This window comes from Ambystoma mexicanum, chromosome 1p, assembly GCF_040938575.1.
Source record: "Ambystoma mexicanum isolate Mex_15411 chromosome 1p, UKY_AmexF1_1, whole genome shotgun sequence".
Lineage (NCBI taxonomy): Eukaryota > Metazoa > Chordata > Amphibia > Caudata > Ambystomatidae > Ambystoma > Ambystoma mexicanum.
Window position 1 is genome coordinate 539,147,194 of NC_090921.1, and position 9,422 is coordinate 539,156,615.

A 9,422-nucleotide genomic window follows, 5' to 3' on the forward strand; every position below is an offset into this window, starting at 1 on the left:
GACAGTGCTGCTCACTTTGTTTTTTTTTTTTAATTTTGTTGGAGAGCACGCCTGGCGCACTCTGGGCTGATTGCTATGCAACCACTTTGGTCTTGCAAAGGTCAGCCCCGGACCAACCACCATATACAGAGCAAACTTTTTTTTTTCTTTAAGGAGAACGGGTCTCCGTGTTCACACCGTGCCTGCCTGTGCACTAACTGCCTGGCCTGTGTGGGCATCTCCGTGTCCAGGGCTGTGGCTGCTGCTGTGCCTGTACCCACCGACCGAAGAAGACTATTCTTCTAAGGTAAGCACTGCAGCGCCAGCAGTGAGCGAGCCCATCATGTTATCTTAATGTACTTGTTATGTGTATATGCCTGCGTGTCATGAATGCTGGTGCGTGCGTGTTTGTATGTTATGTTATTGTTGTGAGGCAGGTTCCACGCTTTCTTACGTTGCTTATTGTAAGTTTATTACAGGTTCTTAAGTTACATATTACATGAGACATAGGATGAGTGGACAAGATATGACACCGGCTCCCATCACCCAGGCAGGGAGTATCTAACTGCCTTAATCAGGAACCTTCACCCTAAACGTTCCAACCTTGAAACATCAACATTCCGGATGACATCACAGAGCACAGCCAGCACAAAGACAACATCATAACACATCTCCTTCCTTTAATTAAATACACAACCACCATATACTTACTTTGTCTCTAAAAAGAACGTAACAGCATAGAGACAGCACACTCCTATCTTAAACCCAAAATCACTTGCTAAATTCACCCACACACAACAATAGACTCAGCCAAACGGACCTAAACAACCAGATCACGATAGAGAAAACCCTCTGCCTAATTTGAAGACGCTGGCCATTCGTCCCCAAAATCCATCTTCATATTCACTGGTTGGCCACGCACCCAAACAATGGCAGTTTCAGAATAGTCAAAACACTAAACACAGTGTTCGCATAAAGCAAACAAGATAGATCCAAAATCTTAGAAAAACAACATAAAAACACAACTTAACTCATCACCGAGAACACTTCCAACACTTCCACTTTTAGATAACTTAGAGGGCGTCCCCTCTCAGTCACCTTCACCTACGAATGAAATAGAGCATTTCTCTTCTGACCCTTACAGATGGATGAGTACTCTGAAACAAATTGTCCCTGTAGTGCATCACACTACTCAATGCTAACAGAGGCGCTACCTCTCAGTACATTAGCCACTGTAGTGCACCACACTCACTTAATGCTATCAGAGGCGCTACCTCTCTAACCTTTATGGTCTACACCACGCACGCTTGACCACAACAACAGAGGCGCTACCTCTCCAACACTTGTGGTTAATACTACATACACTTCCACTACAACAGAGGCGCTACCTCTCCAATATTTGTGGTCTACACTACGCACACTTGACCACAACAACAGAGGCGCTACCTCTCCAACACTTGTGGTTAATACTACATACGCTTCCACTACAACAGAGGCGCTACCTCTCCAATATGTTTGTGGTAACTCTACACACCTTCGCTAAACTGCTGTGGGAGGCGCTACCTACCAGCATACTTCCCACAATCAACGAGAAATGTGGTTGCCACACTCATGCATAAGCATACCATAGGAAATTTAAAATTTAAAGTCATTCACCACACTTCTTAATGAACTTTAAAATGACATCACAATCAACGAGAATTCTGGTTGCTGCACTCATGCATAAGCATACCATAGGAAATTTAAAGTCATTCACCACACTTCTTAAACTTAATGAACTTTAAAATGACATCTCCTTCTTTATACACAGGCCCTCATTACGACCCTGGCGGAAATCGAAAAACGATGGCGGAAATGCAATACCGCCATCGAATACCGCTCGTTGCGACTATGACCCGTCACCGTAAAGTACGATGCCATTAGCGACACCGTAGTGAACGCCAACGCTAACTGCACCAAGTACGCGCACGCGCGCCATGCAAAACCGTAATTACCACCATGGCGCAACGGTACGCGAATTCTGACCCTAGCGGACATTTACATAACGCCATCAAGCATGGCGGAAAGTACCATTCCGCCATGGCGAGAAATACGGCATCGTGAACCAACCGTAAATGGCCCTACTGAGTGCCTGTACACCACACCCTGGCCACATTGCACAACTCCTCGTAGGTGCAATGAAGTCACACAATGCAACCAGTGAAATGCACAAGTCACCCACGCATGCCAACGAACAAATGAATGTAGGGGCTCCAAGTGCCTTGTGAGTGGCCATCCATATTTGGCATGTCACCATTGCCGTACTGATGCAGCACAGGCATGCGAAGGTTCAAGTACAGCAAAATGAACTGAAAGATGAGACAAAACAACAACAGGCCCCCATCGCCTGACACCAGTGCAAGGCAACATTCAAAGCAGTATCCTGAGGGAGACTGCACCAGCCCTGTACACATGCCAGTAAACAAACCAACCATCAGCATAAGCATGTACCACACAAGTTGGCAGAGTGACTGAGCAGCCAGGCTCATCTCAAGAGGGGCCAATGGGAGCTGCAGGGCACAGATGGCACGAATACAGAAGCTATTCCAATGGACATGACCTCAGTCTCCCTCCAAGAAACGCACGCAAACACAGGCACCTGTGACCAGCCATTTCCTGATAATCACATCATTCCACCAATCCACCTGGCTGACCGGCATCAGTTACACAAAAGCTAATCCCCCGCCCCTAAGCATGACATCATTAAAACAGTCATGATGGCAGCCCCTATCCCTGACCTTACTGGGCTTCGTAGGCAAACGCGGCCAGTACAGTACCACGCAACTATACTCAGAAGCCGTAACCCAATGCAGATCTACTCACAATACATCGCTCCACAAATAGGAATATGCTACATTACTTCCAAAGAATAACGCTACACGGTTAACATCAGACTAAAATTTGAATGCACATCAAATTCACCAAGCCCATACAGCTATTAGGTCATAAACCCCGAAATATCTACATTACTGTGGGCTGCATCCGCAATAAATGACCAGCTACTCCTTGTGTGACGCCCTGTTCCTTCATGGTACACAGGGGCTACATTCACGTTCAAAAAGGCAACATGGAAGCGCCTAGAACCGCAGGCCCGTCCCATTAGGTAGGCACTAGTCCAGCTGAAAGGTAGATATGTTGCTCCTAGCCACTAGTACTGCGTAAGGGCATGTGGCCCATTGGCGATCGTCCCATAAGATCGTAATGGTGCTCCACTGATGAACGCGAAGCAGCAGGTGTCGGGAGTAAAAGCCATCTGCAGGAGTGGCATACAGATGGCAGCGGCAAAAGGGGAGGAGATACCTGTCACCCAAATGAAATGAAAAAGAATAGTATGGTCATCAGAACTTCATTAGTATTACTCACTTCAATGATCACACTAAATCTACAGCCATATGCATGCTAGCCCACTCAAAAGGATTATTTCCACCCATGAATCACTTGCCAATCATAACAATATAAATCGAGGTGAAAACACTATTACAAACGAGTGTTCGTGTGCATGCGTCTGTTAAAACAGAATCCATTAGATGGGATTAGTAACGTGCATAGACACAACTGTTGGAAGGCGCGTCGAGACAGGGAGGGTTCAACAAGGGCAGATAGACGATGGTCCCACTATGGCAGCTCTGCATCACATAGCGCAGGGGAAGGGGATAGTTTCCAATAAGCCATGTACATGGCAAACTCTCAATTAAATCATCTGTCCATGCATCCATACATCATTCCCTCATCCCGGTATAAAAACGCCTGATTATTTACTCACATAACATTTGAAATTTCCATTGAGTCTGTGCGTAATGCAGCCTGCAAAGTCCACTGTGCTCCAGGCCGGAATAATAGTGTTGTGAAGTAACATGTATGTGGGAACGTCCTGCCTATTCGTCCACTACGCTATTGCACATCCCATACTATTCATATCAATCATTGCATTCTCGCCATGGCCCCTGTCCCAAGGACATTAAACAATAGAACGTTATATTTGCAGTCAGACCTGTGGGCGTCCCCTCGCCGCTAGCTGAAAACCGAAAGCGCTGTCCTTCGAATTCCTCATTTGCAACATCACGTCGAAAAGGCATCTGTGACCGCTTGAAATCACAAAATCATCCATGTAGTGCGGCAGTGTGTGAAAATGGCAACTGGCTTCACTCACAAATGGGACGCCCCGCCCGTCGGTGAACCTCGGTACAGTGCTCACCCAAAGGGGATTGCAGCTGGCACAGGTGGAATGAATCACCACAGGTGGAGGCTATACAGCCTGAAAACACATAAATTGCACACCCAACCCCCTCCCACAACCACACCCACTCCAAAATGCTACCGGCAGGACTAGCGATGTTGGCCCTGGGGGACCTGATAGCACTGCAAGTACTCCAACTTCAAGAAGAAGACGAACACCAACTACTACAACAACCGGCCGCACAGAGGAGACGCAGGAGGAGGAGGAGGGCAAGGCAGGGCCAGCAAGGCCCACCAGCACAGCCACAACCACCACGCAGGCAGCCCGCAATCCCACGCCTCCGAGCTCATCCGTTCAACCTCACTGCTGAGCAGATCCACACCCTCTACCGTTTGGACCGGGACACCATAATCTCCATTGTGGACATGACACACGCTGACCTTGTCAGCATGATAGATAGCCCAACCGCCATCCCACCCCTACTGAAGGTGGTGTCTGTACTCCACTTCCTGGCCACAGGCACCTACCAGCACACAGTCGGACAGTTGCATGGCATTTCACAGCCACTGTTCTCACGGACACTATTGCAAGTGCTCGATGCCCTCCTGAAGCACGCAGACAACTACATCTCATTACCACGCTCGGAGCAGGCGATTACAAACACAAAAGTGGGATTCCATGCACTTGCCGGCATACCGGGTTGCATTGGTGCCATCGACTGCACCCATGTGGAATTGGTTGTCCCACATGCCATGGAGGTCCAGTACCGCAACCGGAAACAATATCATTCTCTTAATGTACAAATGGTGTGTGACTCCAACAGGATCTTTACACATTGTTGTGCCCGATTTCCTGGATCAACCCATGATTCTATGGTCTTGAGGAACTCTACAATACCACGCTACATGGAGCGACACGCAGGGAACAGATCCTGGCTACTCGGTGAGTCTCAATCCATGCATGATAATGTGGGGTATGTGATGCGGCAATGACCTGGCAGGAAGGGGGGGGGATGCGTACGTAGCAATGTCATCCCACAAACATCCTATCTTGTCCACATACAGGTGATGCCGGGTATCCACTGAAGAGATGGCTCCTTACACCACTCCGGAACCCACAGGACCAGCATGAGGAGGACTACAACCATGCCCACTCACGTACCCGTGTAGTCATAGAACAGGCATTCGGCCTACTGAAGGCTCGTTTCCGCTGCCTCAGCAGGTCTGGCGGGGCACTCCTGTACCGCCATGAGAAGGTTGCAAAGATAGTCATGGCATGTGTCATGCTACACAACATGTGCGTACGTAGAAATGTGCCCATGCCCCCTGACGCAGAACTGCAAGCACCTGAAGATGGTCATGATGAGGCTGGGGATGTGGCAGCACCTCAGGGAGTCCGCGAGGCACAGGAGGCCCGTGAAATTCGTCAGAGTATCATAGATTCATGCTTCTAGCACTCACGCCTGTTGGCTGATGCATGGACACGGCACTTGTGGCACTGTGTGTGTCGGGAACATGCACAATGTGGACTGTACGCCTATAAAGGACTCATACACAAGGAACAATGTCCACACATCTCATTGGATGATTATGTAATGTTCATAGCATATGTGAAGTCATGTTACACACCCCATCGACCTGCCACCCAAGTAAGCCCAACACCCCCCCTCCACCCTCCTACCTCCCCCCCGAACACCAGTGTCCAAAGATGCTCATTGTCAGTGGGCAGACGCTATTGCAAGCCCGCTCTCCGGGTATCAGGGGCACCCCTGCCTGTGGAGCGCAGGTTCCTCCCAGATCTACGTTGGGGGCTGCCCTGGACGGAACTTGCAACGGATGATGTCTCTGCCTGCTCACGTCCATGCATGTCCCTAAGAGTTTGTGAGAGCTCAGTGAGCACACGGCGCACAGCGGCAAGTTCACCACATACGTCTTTGGACGTCGCATGCAGTTCCCCCCTCAGGCTCTCGGTGCTTCTCTCCATTTGTACCCTTAGTGTCTCTGTACTTCGCTCCATTTGTGCCCTAAGTGTCTCTGTACTTCGCTCCATTTGTGCCCTAAGTGTCTCAGTAGATGTTTCTATGGCTGCCTTAGAAGCCCCACATTCATCAGCATGCTCCTTGAGGAGCGTGGCCAGTTGCTGCTGTTGCACGATCACCTGGTCGAGGGACTGTTGCCTCTGCTGGGCCATGGCCATTTGCGGTGGGGTCACAGAGGGGCTGATCAACTCCTGTTGCCTTGCCACAGGGCTTGTGGGGGATGGCCAGTCGTCGTCTTGTGGGTGCCCCTGCGTGGTATCCTCATGGTGTAGGGGATGAAACGAACAGGGGGATTGAGACAGGTCATGGATGGGTCCTACATCGACAGCACCGTTGTCTGTGTCGGAGCATGCTGGCATTAATGCAGTGTCACCTATGGTGCTGCTGCCATCAGAAGCAGTGCCTTCTGTGGCATCCATTGGGGGGACCTGTGGTGCTGCTGTTGTGGGCATGCTGGCTGCTGGGGTGCCTGTTGAAGTCCCCTCCTGTGTGCTGCCACTTGATTTGGGCTGCTGCCGTGTCTTGATCCGTGCAGCTGAGGTGGAGGGTCTTTGGCCGTTGGTCTTGGCCCTCTTTGCAGGTGTGCTGGTAGGGGTGTCCTGCAGCTCGTCGTTTGACTCGGACCCTGTGGTGGAGTAAAGGAGGGCGAGCGTTATTTATGGGTCTGTGGAAATTAGAATGGCAATGTATCACATGCATTGGGGTGGTACCTGAGGGTGATTTGGGTCTGGGCCTTGGAGGTGCTTTCATTTCTGTGTGGATTGAGGATGCAGTTGTTTTGCAGCCTGCAGTTAGGGTGTGCATGCTGCACGTGTAGAGGGTGTTTTTAGGATTTTTAATTATTTATGTATTTAATGTGACTTTTAAAGTGCGCTATCAGGCCAATGTATGTGGCCGTTCTCCTGGACATGTGTTTCTGTTGCACTATGTGGCCACATGGTACTTCACATGATTGGACATTGTGGATTTAGCATTGTTTTATTTGGCCCACCTACCTGATTCTTCGGATGTCTGCACTCCTTTCTCCATCCCTCCGACTTCCTCTATGCTCTCCATTCCAATGGTGGAGGCACAGATTTCTTCCCAGGGGGTCAACTTGATGGGTGATTCCGATCCTCCCCCGGTAGCTGTGGCAATGTTACGGTTGGCTGATAGTATGCTCCGTACGCGTATCCGCAAGTCGTCCCATCGCTTTCTGCATTGCTGTGGGTTGCGGGGTGCGGTCCCCACCGCACTTACCCGCTGTGCCACCAGGGCCCATATGGCCTTCTTGTTCGCAAGTGCCGTCCTGGTCATTTGCGTCGAGAAGACGACAGCAGCATTCTCCTGGAGGGTCTCTGTGAGCACGGTGAGTTCCTCATGGGAGAAGTGGACCTGCCGCTTGCGGTCGCACGCTTTTTTTGCTACTTTTCCCATTTTGTTTGTTATAACTAGGGTGGCTGTCGGGTTGGGATGTGTCTCAGGGTCGGATTTTTAATGGTTGTGTTGGGATTCTGATTTTATAGGTGTACGGCGTGCTGTTTCCCGTTCCGGCCCCATGTTTTTACTTCCGTTTCCGTATATTTACGGTCACCGTATTTTGCGTTTGGCGCTCATTACGGTGACCGCTATGATGGGTGGCGGAATTGCACCAAGGGTGCCGTACGACGGCGGAGAGGGGCGTTTTGGGGACATTTCCGCCATCGCGGACTTTGCACTTCCGCCATGGCGTAATGCTCGTGCCCGATGGGTCATAATTGGCCGCACTTTACTCCATCGTGCAATGGCGGAAACGCTATTTACGCTATGGCGGTCGGGTCAGTTACTTTCCGCCAGGGTCGTAATGAGGGCAACAGTCATTGTTACAATTTCAACATTGTCACTCGACATGTCCATAGTCAAATTCATGACCTTGGATGCTACAAGTCCATGTTGTTGTGTAACAACCTAACTCCTAAAATTCCTCAAAACGTTAAGTCTTTGAATAATTTTACACAAATACAATCATGCTCATGCACACTCCACTTCATATACATTTCTTCTAAGATATTTTATGCATTGGATATCCAAAATTGTAACAATAATAGTTGCATGCCGATGCTGCCAAAGGTGACTAACACCATGCCACCTGAAATTCCTCAAAAAGAGTTAAATTCACTAACGTTCACATCTGATGCTCATTCTCTCTCTTCCAATAGCATTGCCTTACTTCCATCGACATTTGGTACGAACACAACATCAACGTTACACTTTTTTTTTTTTTTGTAAAAACTTCAACAAGAAAAAGGATACATCATTTTCCATTTCTTTCCGTTTTCGCCTTTCCTAGTCCATGGGAAATTGAAAGTTCCCGATGCTGCTCACTTAAGGCACTATAGCGTGATCCGTGGCACTAAAAGCGACATGAAACGGAAAGTTCCCAATGCTGCATACTTGTGGCATTTGAAAATGGAAAGTTCCCGATGCTGCTCACTTAAGGCACTATCGCGTGATCCGTGGCACTCAAAGCGACATGAAATGGAGAGTTCCCAATGCTGCACTCTTCTGGCATTTGAAAATGGAAAGTTCCCGATGCTGCACACTTCTGGCATTGTAGAGTGATCCATGGCGATCACCGCATCTTCAACTTCTTCATTTACAGTGCGCATACAGCAAAACATACTATGGGCACATATCTGACAGTTCAGTCGGACGGCACCCGTAACTGCTCTCTGCATGGCGACTTCAACTCCTGTTGTCCCCTCTGTTAGCCCCGCGCAAAACGACATTTTTTTTATGCACGTCGGAGGACGTCGCAAGGTCCTTGACTCTCCTTGTGCCTACCTTGCACATCTACTGTCTCCTTCGTCGGGTCGCCAATACTACTCAGAATACATATAAGAAGGTTCGTATTCTACCCGCAGCCGTTGGCACTTCTTCGCCAAGTCCCCTGTTTTCTGCTGTGACGTCATCATTTCAACTAGATCAGCAGGGGGGACGGAGCTCAGCGGCTCCGAATATTACGGCTGTAAATGCAGTTAGATCCCTCAAACAGTCGCAGTTCCAATTAGTGAGGTTAGCAGCACCCGCTTAACGCTTTCATTTACATGTTCCTAACGGAGCAAGTCTCATATAAGTCTACTGCTCGCATTTAGAGGCTTCTCAGGGCCAAATGTCTCATTACCCCAAATGGGCCACTTCTCCGATAAAATACAGGTTTACAGCTTCTGG

General features: G+C 49.1%; 1 long non-coding RNA gene across 2 annotated transcripts in view; it reads right to left on the reverse strand.

Annotated features, from left to right (window-relative positions):
• Positions 1 to 8,943, reverse strand: part of LOC138575204 (uncharacterized) — a 52,413-nt gene extending 43,470 nt beyond the window's left edge. Inside the window, exon 1 of one of the 2 annotated variants that reach the window (XR_011303947.1) lies at positions 8,686 to 8,943. This is a non-coding gene — a long non-coding RNA (uncharacterized lncRNA). Of the gene's footprint in view, positions 1 to 8,645 lie in introns of both variants that reach the window. The other variant, XR_011303946.1, reaches the window with a different exon arrangement.
• Between the last annotated feature and the right edge of the window lie 479 nt (positions 8,944 to 9,422).